Consider the following 17,171-nt stretch of genomic DNA (forward strand, 5'->3'; position numbering starts at 1 on the left):
GAGAGCCTGCACGCCGCAGAGCAGCCCCGCACGAGAGGCAGAGAGGAGCTGCAGCCTTTGGAATGGGTGCGCGTCGGAGCAGCCCGTTCAGGGCTGCCATGCGTGTGAGTTACCCCACGGACTTGCAGGGAGGACTGGTGTGGAGTTCACCCGTCCTGAGGAGGGACAAATGGCAGAAGCTATCGGGAACAGACTAACTGAAACCCCCACTGCCTGCCCCCCCGAACCATTCATGGGGAGACAGGGTAAAAACACCAGGATCAGGGCTCTGAGCCCAGGAAGAGGGGAGGTGTGGCGGGAAGGTGTTCTTAAAAAGGCTGGTTGGACTCTTCATTGATGTATTACTCTGTGGTGTTTCATTTTGGTTATGTTTTGGGTTTTTGGGGGTATGTTTTAGTTGATGTTGCATTAAATTGGGGTTTTTTTTTCCTGTTTTCTTCCCCAAACCGAGTGGCCTGGTCTGTTTTGTCCTGAACCTTAAGCGGCAATTAAGCTCTCCCTGCCTTGAGCAATTCTCAGCCTCTTCGGTACTCGAGGCTAATCGTGGTCTTTTTTCCCTGATGGGCCTAAACCACGACACTGGGGGAAATAACTTACAATGAAACTAATTTCCAGAACACACAAACTCTCTTTGTATGTTTAAAAATTTGCACATTTCTGCCTATGAGCTCTAGACTGTTTTTAGATAGTGGGGCTGTCCACTATGGAGCCCTGCATAGCAGCGAGCAAAAACATACCATCACCATCAAAAGCACAGGGACATGAAAAGATGATTCCACTGTGAGAGAAAGTAATTTTCAGTGGAGAAGACAAATAAGGTGCTGTAGCTCACTGTTTCTATAAGGGAAGATGCTGAAGTGGAGAGAGAGTAATATTTTCTGTCTTTGGAAACACAATCTGCCTAGAATCTCACAGCAGTTGTCCTTGGAAGCCAAGCTCTGAAAAGACAATTTCCAGGATTAAATAGTTAAATATTAAGACTATGGGCTTAGTCTGATTCTTAATTCTTTATTTGGACTCACATACAGGCAATTAATTTAAATTAACCAGTATCAGAAGGGATGCTGTTGTAGCAGATTTCTCATCTGTTAATTTAGAACTAGCAGCAATAGTATCCAGTCAAGTTTATTTTAATTTATGGGCATATTAAATCTTCTGCTCAGAAGGGAGAGCAAATGTGGAATTGATCAGACTTTTTCAATACTATCTTTCTTCCTCCTTTTAATTCTGCAGTACTTGCTTCCAAACGTGTAGTGCACAAACACATCTGAAATGAATGGCAGAAGCACTAAAATTCCCAGATTGTTAAAACTGATAAAAACTTGAGTATCCTGGATATTGTAGATTTTTTTCCCCTTTACTAACTTACTTCCTACAGTCTATAGGTAAGGATCTTTTTTTATAATTTGAGTATTTCTTAGAATAAACATATTGTCCTGACTGCAAGAATATCTCCTATCATTTGAAATATACTTGACTTTCTTTCAAAACTATGTATCATTTTAGAAAAAGGATAATGTTAGAGGTGAAAAGTGGATAGCCCTATCATTTTAGTTTTGTGCACAGCTACATCTGACTCTAAGAATTCAGTCTACTGTGAACCAAATGCCTTGCCTTAGCACCTTCAACCGATAGATTGGTTTTCTTAATTTAGTTTAGCATCCTCAGAAGACAATAAAAGCCTTACACAAGCATCCTGCCATATTAGGAAAGAATCTTCCTGACTTGTTAATTTTTTTAAATGTTATGCTATCAAATCCTGCCTGTGGAACAGGTTTTAGTATGCAATGTTCTCATGACTTCTGACTTCCCTTACTGACCTGGGCCCCTGAGTAGTGCTGCATATGTCTTACATCCCCTCATATGAAGGATACAGACTGTTAGAATAAAATCAGATCCCTTCCTGATTAGCACACAAAAAATAAAATCTGTCAAAATAACGGTACTCGGGTTGTAAAAAATGTACTGTCTTAAGCTAGCCCTATCAAGGTTGTTTATCTCATTAAGTTAAAAACAACCATGGAATTACTCCTTTCTCAAGGAATTGTGGCTTTGGGAATAAAGCGTTATTCCCAAATTAACCACACTGAAAACAATGGCTTTGGGAATAAAGCTTTATTCCCAAAGCCATTGTTTTCAGTGTGGTTAATTTGTTTTACATCCATTGCTCATTATGTGACAGTGTGCACTGCCTGCATCCAACTTGTAACACTCAAGTTTCTGCCGTGTTCATTACTAAATTGCCCCAGAATTGAAGAATTGCTTTACAGTTACTGATAATCCTGTCTGTGTGAGCAGGGAGTATCACTACTTTTAGGGGGACCAAGAGAGCCAAAGAACAGAAACATAGGATGTAGTTGCAGTCACTGTGGTCATAAAAGCTTATAGCTAATGAATTCAGATGTCTTATGGCATCCTACAGACTTGTGCACAATTTCAGTCAAGCATATAGGACAGTACCATGTCTACTATTCCGGTATACAGACAAAGCTAAGAAAGAGTTGGAGATTTATGAAGCATTCATTGAGTTGGAAGCTGCCTGTAGCCATCCCCTGAAATGGAACACACAAGCCATCTGCAGCTTTTCATTGCTACTGGAATGTGGGCCCTTGATAAAGTACTGTACAACAAGTAACCTCTGGGCAGTCAGAAGTTAATTTGCAGAGTGCAAAATGGATGCATCTTTACAGCATTTATATAACATCTCACATACACGAACAGATAGATAGGAAAAGTTGTTACCTTCACTTTTCTCAACTTGGATATCTCACTTCTACCTGTGTTGCATGTTAAGCACAGAATATTATTTCTGATCTCACCTTTAAGACCTTCAGCTACGAAATGTCTTTTCGAACTGACACAAGACTATCTTTGTCAGATCATGTATTTGAAGATGTTCAACATTTTACTTCCAAGTAGTTAAGACAGATACTGGAGTAGCAGGCATGCACTGTAATAACTCAGAGAGGAAGAGAAATGAGAATGAAGAAAAAGGCTTCAAACTCTCATTACCAGTCCTGACTGCAGTTTAGGCGTACTACAAAGCAACATACCTTGCTTGTCAGGTGAAAGAGTGACATAGACATTCAGAATAATCATTTGTCCAGATTGAACCCCTTTAACTGAAAGGTTGACCCAGGAGAAACAGAAATATAATCTCCACATAACTGTTACTCTGTCCCACAGGCTGCAAAATACCAAAACCCAATCTGTTAATTCCTAATGCTTTCTGTAAAAAAGCTTTTTTGATTATATAGGAAGGCAACAAAGATATCACAGCAAATTAATATCATGTTAAGGCACTAATTTTCACCTGTAACCATTTTTGCTATTTTGGTCTTTACTAGAGGAGAAGTTGCTTTGACTGTGCCACTTAAATTGACTAAGATTTATCACATTCTTCTAGCAATTTCTTTAATGTGCCTTCAGAGCATTAAGCTAAAATTGAATAGGCAGACAAGTCTGCTCCAGAGCTGTACACAAACAGATGTCTTGCAGTATCTTTCCAAACTGCTGTCCCCTGATGGAAATATCAAAGCTGCAATGTCCATTCAATGAGACTGTCAAAGTCACCTCTCATCAGCAAGGACAGCAGGACACATGTTTCATGGAGCAGGTCCAGTATTAATAACATCAACCTCAAATTAGAGTCTCTGGTAGAAAGTCCAGGTAAAACCTATATAAGCATTAGGGAAACAAAATTTCACAATCATGTCCACGCTGCTGGTGTCAAAGGGAGAGAGATCTCTATCCAGGATTTCTATGAAAGTTTCAATTGTATACTATAGGAGAGATTTGTGTTTTTACTGAGCACACTAGAGATCAAGGAGGAAATTCCTAAAAGCACTAAATTACCAAAAGGTTTCATTTTATTAAAAAAAAAAATATATATATATACTACTTAATGATCAAAACTGTTTTTAAAAATACTTACTGTACTTTAATATTACATGATTAGTATCCAAATAATTAACTGATCCTCTATGTCAATAGTGGAAATGGTACAAAAAGTATGCATACAAACACATTTGTTTGACAGAATTATTAGATATTCTAATAAATTCAGGGGAAAGTATGATTCTCTTAACAACTTTTACAAGGAAATCACAGGGTTAAAAGTGGTCTTTCAGTGAAGTGCTGATATTACCAATCAAATAAACAGGAAAGGATTCATTACATTCCTTATTTTTAAGGGAAAATTGCTGTGGAAATTAAGTAGATGATGGATATATTTTATTCACCAAATATTTAGGAATATTTCTTCTGTGCCTCTTAAAATTGTTTTGGGAAGTGGAAATATCAGGTGAGTATTAGCTGGAAGCTCTGTTATACATTACACAATTGTTCTGCGGTGTCCTTATTTTATTAATTAATTGTACTTAATATCTCAAAGGGATGTTTGTATGTTTACAATGTAAAAAAACCTCATCTGTTGAACTCTCAAGTCTCTAGTGCATGAGTGAGGACAGCAGAGCACGTAGCTCAGAATAAAAAGCTAGATAACTAGTATATATACTTTATTTTACAAAGGTTTTTCAGATATTGAAACTGTATAGTAGAAGAATATAAAATAATTCCTTTGCAACGTGTGCTGCTTAGTTTAACAACCTTCATAAATGCTGGAAATACATATTCCTCTCTCCATATTAATCAAAGTATTCTTCCTTGTACTTTGTCTCTTTTTCCTAGACAAGATTAATATGAACATTAGCAGTTGAAGAAAATCTGACTATGAATTTATGTTAGGGGGCAAAAATCATCGTACTCTAGAACTCACGGGAGAGCTAGATCTAATGCAAGTGTGCTGGTCTCCTAGTCAGAGCTAACAAGTTATAGCAGAGTACAGTAAGACAATACTATATATTATAACAGACTTAGAGCCTTTCATATCTAATGCAGGTATTTCTTGTACAGTGCTTTATGGCTTTATCCCTAAAATAATTTCCAAAGCATTTACAGAGTTTGGTAGGAATGATGTGAGGGTGAACACTCTTTTCAAATTTGACAATTTAGATGATTTTTTTTTTTAAAGAAAAACTTCTCACAAATTGCAACCTCAGATGGAGATACTCTGCACACTGTAAATTTGGCCTCCAGACCTAGGTGAAATTTAGATTAAATCTTTGCACTATATTATCTCTGAAATCAATAATAAAGAGAAAATCAGAAAAATTAATAAAGAATACTCCTAGTCCATGCTACTACACAAATACAGAGCAGAGGGAACAAACAAACAAATCAATAAATACATGTTTCGTGTTTTAAGATTGCTATATATGTTGGCCAAAACTGAGCAAGTAAATATCTTAGTACAATTATTGAAAATATATTGCTACCTTTTCAAGTTATCAAGTTGTTAAAATGGTGTATCAGCAAGCTGCTTGAGGTTATCTCTAAAGGCAACTGAAAGATAAACGGTAGTATTTTAGCATTTTTACATATGTAAACAAATACATCTTTGGATATAGAGGTCTATATTTGAACAAAAAGAAAAAAGAGAACTTAAAAGCAGACTATTCACTGTTTCTGAGTGCACTCGATTTAATATTTATTCGATTTTCTAGTCAATGTACTTGAGTCACTGTTTTTTGTATTTGATTTAGCAGATAATAATTTTGATTCTGTATATGAGTTACATGGCATGGTAGGTGAAATAGCTAATAAATAGGGAATGCAACCGAATAAGAAGTGTATTTCATCTCACAATTGACTTTCTATTTAAAACATTCAAAAGGGGAAAAAATGCTTTAATATGGTCTATTAATTTTACCACTAGCTGTCCTTTCCAGATACTGTAAGGTACAGTAAATATTTTAATTAGAATATATTTCCTCAGATTGTTTCCTTCTGTTTTGACGTCTTATGCATTCAGTATAATTTTAAATTTCTGAACCAAGCATGATTTTCTCCCTGATTCTCCATTCTGATTTTCCTACACAGAAGGATCCCTCTATACCAAGACTCTTGACTCAGACTAGAGTCACAGTGATCTCCATTATCAGTGACTAATTTTTTTATTCTAATCCAGATTACACTTCTGATTTTCTTCTCCTGTTCATATTCTCTTCTATTTAAGAAAAGCTCTTGACCTTTCCCCTTCCTTATTGGGAGATTTGTACCAGTCTCACCATCACTCTTCTGTTTTGAGTGTTTTGGGGTAATTTTTTTTTCCCTTCACTGTCCTGTTTATCCATAATTTTTAATACGTTTCTCATATTTTCTCCTGTCCATATTTTCTATCTGTCCATGTAAACTCTGCTCTTACTGATACCAGCCTTGACCTTGCATCTGCTACTCTACTTTTGCCTCTGTGGATCCACAGACACTTTCCTGGACTCCATATCAAATCAAATAATTTAAGGAAGAATAGAGTATGAATTTGGAATTTCTCACTGACTACTTCTCAATGCATTACTCCTTGAAGCTGAATTAGGTTTGTATTCATTTCTCCTTTCAGCAGTGTAAGAGTTTAAACTTCAGAGTTAGGTGTACCTGCATCTCATCTCCATGGAAGCAAAGACATTTAGGAACACAGAAAGAGACTTGGGGAGACTGTTCTTTATCCTGAGGCTTTAGTCAGTCTGCTGGAGTGACTGAGTTGCATAGGACTTCAGGGAAAGAGGGAGCCTTAGAGAAGAGAAAAACTGGTCAAAAATAAGAGGAAAGAAAAACTATCAGGGCAGAAAATCTCAGTTAAGAGATATCTCTGAAGAGACATTAGGTCAATGGCCACAAATACTCCAGCTGCAGCAAGAGGATACAAACTGGAAAGTCATCTCTCCACAGGAATAGCAAGAGGACACAGTTAATTTATAACACCAGAAGCAGTAGAAAACATTATAAAATGCTGGCAAGTAAACAACAGAGAAAGATTAAATGTTTCTTTTAACCTCCTCAAATTGTTTTATGTGGCTGCTGAAAAAAAATGGACTGAGTCATTTCACAGAATCACACAGAATCACAGAATGTTAAGAGTTGGAAGGGACCTCGAAAGATCATCTAGTCCAACCCCCCTACCAAGCCATTTCATGAGTCAAATTCAAGGTTTCCCAAAACGTTTTAGTAATATAACATTGTTCAAATTCTGATGACATTTGGTTTATGTCTGAATAAGGAAGAAAAAAAAAGTTTGAAAGAGCAAAGGCACTGTTTGATGCATATTGCTCTGGGAAACCTGAAGCAGCCCTAGGGGAGAGTAGAAAAACAGTGGAGAAGTGAAGTGCATATAGTTATTGTAGTACAGTACACTGAAGCTATTTAAGAAGCCAAGTAAAAACTACAGCAGAGATGCCTGGAGGTTAAAACAGTAGCACTGACCCTGGAAAATACATTTTCCATGAAAAAATAAACACAATAAACAAACAGATCCCTGAAACAGTAACAGTTGTTCTGAAATTTCTGCAAGGAAATGAAGTAAAGTCGACCTAAGTAATATGGAAGAAATTTTTAAAAATATGCATTTTATCCAGTTATATTTTATGACAGAAAATTACACAAGGTGATAGTGGAATTTTAAAAACACATTTTTGGATACTCTAACTTTTAGAATCCTGTGTTCATTCCATCTCTGAATTACATCACATAGTCTACATGAGTTATGGGTCTCTATTTTCATGATTTTGTGAAAATTACTTTTAATAGCAGTTGATGACAGTTTTGAAGATTAATACTGTTAGAGACAGATATATCATGCTGGATTCAACAGTCCAAGAGGAATGAGGCTGCTACTGTTCCATGCTCCCAAGTCTAGCCAGCGACAAGGCTGAAAATGCATTCCCAGAAGGTATACAAACACAGAGCAGACATATACAACAGGTATATGTTTCTTTTAATAAATATTCTAAAAAGTTACTGTATGTAGAAGTATTTAAAAGGTCACAAATATAAACAGACTTTACATATGTTCACACATGCATATTATTCTGTATAACTAGGAGGCTGTGTGATTGTGCTACTTTGACAACCAGAGGATTGGCATTATATTGTAGTGTATCTATGTATTCAGAAATTCACATTTGGAATTATCTCCCTTAGCATATTCAAGAAGACAGCAGTCAAGTTGACATGTTTATATCTAAATACTGTTCTTCCATATTTCTGATTAATGAATTTCACTTTATTGTTCATTCTATCAACTACCTAAAGTTTAAACTTGCTATCAAATCCGTAAAGAATTTGCAGTGTTCATTATTCAACTCTCAAATGTTTTTTCTTCCTTATAGTTTTTTCCCTCACTTCCTTAGATATATTAAACACTTTGAAGATTTCCTGTGAGGGTCCTAGCATATGACAGAATTACTTTTCCAAGTTTATGTTTAAACTACCTTTCTTTACAACACAAAGTAAAATTTCCTAGAGTTGCAAACAACAAATTGACATCACTACATATATTTAAACAACTTGCATGTCCAACTAAGATCATCCAGGTCTCCTACATACTGTGTGATCATGTATACATCTTCATAAGTAAGTGGTTACCATATCATATTTCTGCAATGGCTCACTGCTTTGCTTTTTAGGTTACCAGTAGACTTCATCCATATCTCATACACATATAACATCTTGACACTGTAGAAAACATTTATCTGAAATACATTGCATTGCAGTGATATTAAGGTTGCATATATAAATGTATATATACACATAACTTTATATTTGTAATACACACACAAGTGTGTGTGTGTGTATATATATATATATCTATATATATCTATATATCTATATATAAAATCCTGTATCAGCCTGCACAAGGGTATACCACATCATTGTGATGATTAATGGCTCTGGCAAACTTAGCGATGAATGCTGGCACAACCATCTTCAATCAGGAGGTACATTACTTTTAGCCTCATTTATCATAGTTAGTTTAAGCAATTTCAACATTATAATAAAGGCTATGAAATTGATTTTATTTGTTTATTTATTTTGCAGAAAATATTTTCCATTTGTCATCACAACTGCTTTACACTTGACCATTTAATCAAAATGTTCACAACCACTTCTTTCCATCCTATGCTTATTTGTTGACTACTTTTGCTCATGTTTTATATGTTGCCCAAGTGCTGAGTTATCAACAGCCAGAAAGATGTCCCATTAGCACATGACACAGCTATTATGCTGTTCTAGGAGATGACTGAAAGAAATAATGTAGGACTAACAACCTTCTTGCATCTTCTCTTAGTCTATAGAAACGTAAATCATAATCAGAGTGATAGGACAGAAACTGCAGTTTTCTACTGCTCAAAGAGAAGCAAATGCCTGAACCTGTGTCAGAGATAATCAATACTGCAGTTGTGTTATTAAAACTTTCTTCTTTTTGTGTTAGTTGCAGCAATTAGCTATACGCAAACTCAGAATATTTCCAGGAATAGGAAAAAAACCCAACAAACCGTCTTTAGGGAAAAAAAAGGTAAAACCCCCCAAATTCATTATCAAATACAAGGCAAGTTATCTGTTGCCCAGTTGTCATTAAAAAGAATTATCCAGGAAAAAATATGTTTAAAAAATAAAACCTTATAATACAGAATAAATTTTCCATAAACTGTACTTCAGTATAAAGTCACATACACACACAAATCTGTAAAATTCCTTAAATGTTTGTCCAAAGGAGACGTTCAAAGTCTGGATTGTAAAGAAATGTGGTCCATTATAAACAGAGAGTTACAGAAGCTCTGTAGGCAATGTGATCTTGCTCTTAATATGCATGGAGAATATTGATAGTGGAACTCAATTATGAATGACAGAAAAAAGTACTGAAAATTAATCTGAATAAAATGAAGGCCATTGATCATTGTCAACAAACCTGAAAAGACAAAAAAATCCCAGCCGAGCTCAGCATATTTGGGGAGATAATTGAAAGGTAGAACAATAAATCTGCTTTAATATCCATTTGGGTCACATAGAGATCAGACAATAGAAGTCAGGTAGAAAAGAACCAGTCTAACCACAAATGGATTTGCAAATATGAAAGTTAATATGAGAGTATTCTTCTCCAAGTCTTATAAATAATGGGACCTACAGTCAGGACATCCATCAAGTAACATATGGTGCAGAAAAGTAATACAGAACTTAAAAGAGCCATATCTACACTGTGTAATAAAATACTATTTGAAAATGAGCAGACTAGAAACAATGGAATTAAATTGAACAATTTTAAACCAGGAAAGCAACACAACTTTCCTCTAGAAGGAAATACAGTATATCTGTTTTCCAGCTTCTGAATAGTACAATTCAGCAGTATTGCTTGAAGCTTGTAACTGGAAAATTAATCTACAGAAAAGAGTTGCTCAGATGCAACTTGTATTCATATTGAGTGATAGAGGAGAACAGAGACCTTTACCTGAAACTCCTGCTAAAGGAATTTTATCTACACCTCAGTTTCACTAGAAGAGGAAAGTTAATGTGTATTTTGTGTCTTCGGTAAAAAAGGATAAAAGGACTCATTATTGGGCTTAGTTAAAGGAAATTCTCTCATCTAGCTGTTATCATTGTTCCTGCTGACTTTTTATTCTTATTTGCACAAAGCTTCTTTCAAAAAACTTATTGTATTATCCTGAATTACTTATAAACAACAATTCTGAATCATAAAACTCTAGTAACAGATCTTTAATATGAATTGCATTCACAATATACCATCTTAAAGGTATCAATTTTTAATATATATTTTTTTCAAAGGTGTTACTTTATCAAAGGGTAGAATTTCCTCACATTTCAAAACTGTTAATGTAATTGGAATAAAATAATAAATAGATCTTTTATGAGGCAAGAATATACTAAATTTACACAAATTCATTCTTAAAATATTATTTACAAACTTCAGGCAGTATTTAACTATTTCTCCAGATTCTGAAAGAAAATAACAAATTTTAATGGTACTAATTTTAAGGGTAAGACTACTTTTAAATGGATTTAATTACAGTGATTGGAATTTATCCATTTAGCTTGCAACTTCTCTGTGAGGTACAGGTTTGACTCTGCAAATCAAGAGATACTTTTGCTAGTATAAATATTTGCTAAAATGAAGCAGAGACATGGCCTTTTGATTCATTTGTCTGCAAAACATGTTGAACGGGTTGCCTAATAAATACCTCAGGAAAACATCAGTAGCACTCTCTCTTTCTTTTTTTTTTAATTTGATTAGTTCCACACCTTAGTATAACTGGCCTTTTTTTTTCTCCCACTATCCCCTTAGAGATCAGATAGAAAGGATCATTAACCTGTGAGCATATTCTACTTTCAAAAATAATAATTAAAAAGTGTCAGATTCCCAGTTGAACATAAAGATTAACAAAAGAATAATTTATCTGAAATTATCTAATCCATCAGAGAGGGCTGTCTAAATATAAGTGAATCTACAAATCACTTTGCAGATCCATGAGAAATGCAGTAATTCCAAAACAAGAGCTAATAACTCAGTCTCTGTGAAGGAAAATCCATCCTGTAAGGCCTGTTTTCAGAGTGGTCAATATCAAAGAAACTTTAAATAAAACATAAGTATTATAAAATACATTGAGAGCTATAATACAGCAATATGTAAGTTATAAAAACTTAAGTAGGCCTATAAAGTACTTGCAGAAATACCTATGAATAAGATCTCCATACTACATCAAATTACAAAAGTTTGTACTGCAGAGCAATGTAAATTTCCTTTCCCACACTCCAACCTCCTTTCCACAAATGCCACTGCAGCAGCACAGTACTTCAAAGAAGAGAAAAGGAAATGAAAATGTGTTATCAAAGAGGATTCAAAGAATCAACAACAGGGAAAAAGGACCTGGATTTCACACACTTCAGTTCACTCTGTGGCACTGCCTGATCTCAAACTGTTACAAATAATAATCTTCTGAAACCCTTCATTGAAACTAATTCATGTGCTTCCAGTAGTTAAAAAATTACAGAAGCCAAATAAGACAATTTTTTTTTTCTTCTGAAAATAACCTTAAAACACCTTAAACATATATAATACACAACCCCTATAGCACATGCATCAGCTTTAAGATGGTTAAAGTGGAAGTGGAGGTCAAACAGTTGGTGCCATTCCACCCTTGTAGTGGCATGAAAAATGCACATTAGCTATGAGACTTTATCAACGTAATTTTACAGATTTTCAAATACTGGATATTTTGTTTTCTCTATTATAGATTAAGAAAAATAGACATAGTTCACTTGAAAAAGGAAAACTCACTTGAACTGTTTTTTATTTCTTTGAAAAGGGCAGCTTTCAGAAGAACAAAGCATTCAAAGGATCTCTTTCCTTAAATTTAGCATCTCATAGACTATGATTGGAGGGAGAAAGCTCTTGTCAAATTATTTTTCATGGCCGCTACGTGAGCTTGCAGCAGGCAGAGTTGATAAACAGCCAGTCCACAAATCTCCAGCCTTTTTACTACTCCTTTTGGGAAACTGTTCATGTCCAAAATGCAGTCAATCCAGACAACTGGAAAACAGACTCTCCAGCTCTCGTGAAGTTGCCTCCTTGCTGAAGCATGGAGGCTACATTCTTCTTTAGAATTATCCTACTCTTTCATCTCACTGAATATTTATCCTCCTATTGCACTCAAGCTTTCTGATAGGGTTGTAGGATAATATTGCAAAATGAATGTGCATTTTAACATCAGAAAGTCTCTTTAACTTTTCCATTGTCTTCTAAATCTTCTCCATTTATTTTTCATGCTCTTAATCACCTTGGATGTGCTTCATGGAATGGAAGTTCATTTACTTCTAACTATCACCATTGAGCAAAGACCTAGTATAGAAGGCTGACCTTGATTATTTGCTCATTTTGTTCTAACATCAGCTGAAATGCCAGGGCTTGATTCCAACCTCACTTCTACTTGTTTTACAGTATGACAATGAAATTGCCTTCATTACTTCTACACTGTGCCAATGAGATCACAAAGAAAGTTCAGACTACATCATCCTACGCAAGAATCTAATTTATTCCTCTGGATCACTAGGAAACTTATTTTGTCATGACTTCATACCTATACGTATGATGTATATGGATGTTTATTTTTCTGAGAACTAGAACACTGCCTAGCTGTGCTAAATGTCTTTCCATCACACTTACAGACTCAAGGCTTATCTAGTTGGATTTTCTGGCAGATAAAATAGCCTCATTCGACCAAATGTTCAATCTCATTGTTAGTTCAGGTGGAGATTATAGTCACATTGTTCACACTGGGATGATTTAAATCTCATCAGCAATTTTATTATAAACCTTGATCTAAAAATTCATTCTAAGATGAAACATGATTGTCATATCAGTTCAGTTCTTGAAAATCTTTTATGAAATGTAGAAAACTGCTTAACTTTCTTTAAGGTATAAGAATAAGAAAAGCAAAATAAAACCAAAACCAAATTCTCTCATTGCTGTCTATACATACAGCAGAAAATATTTTCCCTTTGAAACTGTCAATCATTTCACCTTGACTTTGTGCACTAGATTCACTCTAAGTCTTTACATAGGTAAAATGAGTGGTGTTAAGAAAATAAAATTTTCAAATGAGAAGACAGACATCATGTCAAAGTAGGGGGAAAGCTGAACTTGTTCTCCTGTACTGTAAGAGCTTCATGTACTAGTGGTGTAAGATAAAAGTTATGAACTGATGTCTCAGTCTTACTTTTGAGTTTCCTGGTTGGCAAATCATTTTCATGACGTGAAGCAGATGTTTATATTTCAGATAACCATTCTGTGATACAGAATATATTATTAGCATCAGCATTTCGAGTTGAATGGATTAACATGCAGCCCAGATAGAAGTGACTTGGTAGAGTGTGACCGTCAGTAGGACGTCTGGTGTTGATATTGCTTTCAGGATGCAGACAATTTAAAACTATTCCAACAGAAGTCTTGGCAGATTCTCATTTTCATTCAGGCAGGCTTACTGAGGAACTTTCTAAATCCATATAATCAAAGGGAAAATGCACAGGAAGTTCCTTTCTAATTCCAGTCTGCAATAAAACCAAAGTTAGAGTTACTGGCATTTGCTTTAAAGTATATTTTGAGCCATATTTCTTTGCTGTTGAGAAAAGATCAACTGTCCCATTTAAAGAACAGCTTAAGAAAGCAGCTTATTTATGCTTTTGATAGTAACCTTTGCCCAAGCAGTATGGCAGAACTATCTTTCCCTAGCATGTGAAACCTTACTGAGGAAACAGATTGGCAGATGCTACATTTCCAAAACAAAGCAAATTCTTGACGTGGCTTGCTGGATCATATTCTTCCTGTCACATCATGCTACAAACATACAGTCAGGCTTCCAGTGGTAAGGAAGAATTAAAATTTGTTCTCAGAACCTGAAATAGGGGGAAGAGGAGCACTTTTGACACTACTCCATAAGTACACAGGAGTACTCTGCCTGTATCTCCAGAAAGAAGACTGATATGAAATGCAGTATAGTAAGTCATTTTAGAAGAAAATAAAAATTTAACTGGGCATTTACCAGTATCGAGGCCACTCTCTTGAGATAGATATTGTGACAAAAGCTACTTTTCACACTGCATTTATTGTACAGAGTTGAGATTTGTGACATAATGTTGTTGTTCTCAAAGATCCTGCCGGCCCTGACCACTGCGTAATCTCTGGAAAATTGCTCCATGTACATAAATTTTGGAGAGCTTGTAGAAAATCATGAGGACAGTTACTTCTTTGTTGTTTCTATAACTGAAAGTGGCTCTTATGACTCTTGGAAGCAAAACTATCTTCCATATATTTCTTCCTTACATTCCTAGTACTGTTTTCTCATCTGATTTAGAAAAGAATGAATGAAATGTTTACCATACTCAAGAGAGAAGGCATGCAAGAAGAAGAAATGCAGAAAGAGAAAATAGAACAATAATAAACAGGCCCTGGTGGAGATTGCCAGTAAGTGAGGCAGAAGGAAGCTATTGGAATGGAAACCTCCACCAGAAGCAGGTCAAGCTGTTGCTTGGCAGTTTAGCAGTAGAAGTACATCCCTCATCCCTCTCTAGTGCCAGATCTGCAGACAGAATGACTTCATGTGATAAATTTTCCTGTTAACTCTAATGTCTTACATCTGTGCTACTGACTTGAGTGTGCTGATTGTAAGATGTTGCACTGAAATGTTGTGCACCACTGAAATACCTGATCTACTTTGAATAATCCAATATCAAAGGACTGCAAGATTTACATGGGTCTCCAATTTTAATTACCCTATTATCCTATGATTATAATGAGATCAACATTTTGCTACAGACCTACTGGAAGATGCAATGGTTGGTTTTGAAATTTCCACCTGTTTCATTTTCCTTCAGCTGAAAAAGTGTTCTTATGGTTGGCTGAGCTTACCCTTAACCATCCAAAAAAGTGATAGGGAAAGGTTACAGACAAACAATTTTCAATTTAGTTACCTAGCTCTGAGACGGTCAGATGTTTAAGTTTAGGTAACAAAAGTAATCCCAGGAACTGCTCGAATATAAGACTGTGTTAAAACCTCTGATAAGCATTTTTTAATCAGTACCACCAAATAGTCATCTCAAAGAGCCACCATGATTCAAGTGATTTTTTTTTTTTTAAATAGCAACAAAAAACTCCACAATTGAAGTATTTTTGTGACTTTTTGTGATCAAAATGCCAACATGTAATCAGCCTAATCTTCTGAGACAGCATCCAGAAGCTTCCACTAACAACATTCATTTCACACTTAAGTTTTGTATTTTGTATGTAACATTATGTAATACACTTCATTTTTATACTACAACCTTAAAAAAAATCACACATATTAACTAATTACTCATAACAAGACTTCTCTGAGGTAGATGTGAATGTATATTTTGTTTTCTATAGGTGGGGAATCATCAAAGAAGTAATTCCTCTCTCACACTTGTACACCCATTTAAACCATCAACTAAGGAAATTCCAGTCTCAGATTCAATCAATGACCAAGTTAAGATCTGGACATTTTGTTCTTTTCATTGATATCTATGCACATCCTAAAATATCGATGTTGATATCTCTCATTCCTATAGGAAAGCTTTCAGTAAGAGTCTCTTCCTTTCCTGAGTAGTTGCTTAAAAGTTGACCCAATGTAAGTCCTTGTGGATCCGGGGTTAATGTAAAAAAATGACAAACATCTTTAAATAGATGCACCTCCCTTAGCAGGGATGCTACATGATATCTCTACTTGAACCACTGGTAGGGAGCAAGCAGCGGAGACCTGGGGATCTCTTTGGAGTGGCATTGAGAGACTGGGATACTGGAATTCTTTACCAGGGATGCAGGGGACTCTCTGGCTCTCAACCCTCTCCCCATCAGCTCCTCAAGCTGACAAAGGCTCCACAAACAAGGCTCCACAAACAAGGCTCCACAAACAAGGCTCCACAAACTTCTGAAGAAGACATATCTTTTGATTGCTTTGCTTCCCATGCAGTCAGAGTCCACTGGCAACTCCAGAAGAGAGTGCGTAATATATGGAATACCAGGGAATAAATATACAGTCATTGCTTACAGAGCCACACAAAGAATTGCATTTTGATTCTCATGTAAATCCGTTTCTGCTCCAAATTTCCTCACATAGGATTTTTTTTTTATTTTAAGTTGCAAAAATATTGTTGATCCCAACTCAGGACTAATTTCAAATATATACTTTCAAGAGTAAAAGGAAATGACTGTTTTCATCAACAATTCAGAAAAATCCCATACTTCTTAACTTATAACATCCAGAACTGTATTTAAGACTCCCAACACTTCAAAGAAATAGCTTACTGATGTCCAAAGTTTGGTTCAGGCCAGCTATTAATACTGAGAATATTTATGGGAGTAAAAGTGAAATTAAAAAAAATAATAGGAGAAGGAATTTCACTTTTATAGTAACTTTCAATGGTCTGTATCTGTCTATGTGCTCATGCACACTGTTGTGGTTTAACCTGAGAAAACCACTATGCATCATGCAGGCCCCCACTTTCTTCCCCTGGTCTCAGTGGGGTGGGGAAGATAATTAGAAAAAAAAAGTAAAACTCATGAGCTGAAATAGGAACAGTTTACTAATCATAATGAAACAAAATATAACAGTAACAATAATAACAAATAACAATTAAATATATGATTAGAGTTATGAAAAGAAATTAAACTACCAAAAAAAAAAAGGAAATAAAAAAAGAAAAAAAAGAAATAAAAAAACAATGCTCAAGGCAATTGTTCACCACCTGCT

Source organism: Colius striatus, chromosome 2, assembly GCF_028858725.1.
Source record: "Colius striatus isolate bColStr4 chromosome 2, bColStr4.1.hap1, whole genome shotgun sequence".
Classification (NCBI taxonomy): Eukaryota; Metazoa; Chordata; class Aves; order Coliiformes; family Coliidae; genus Colius; species Colius striatus.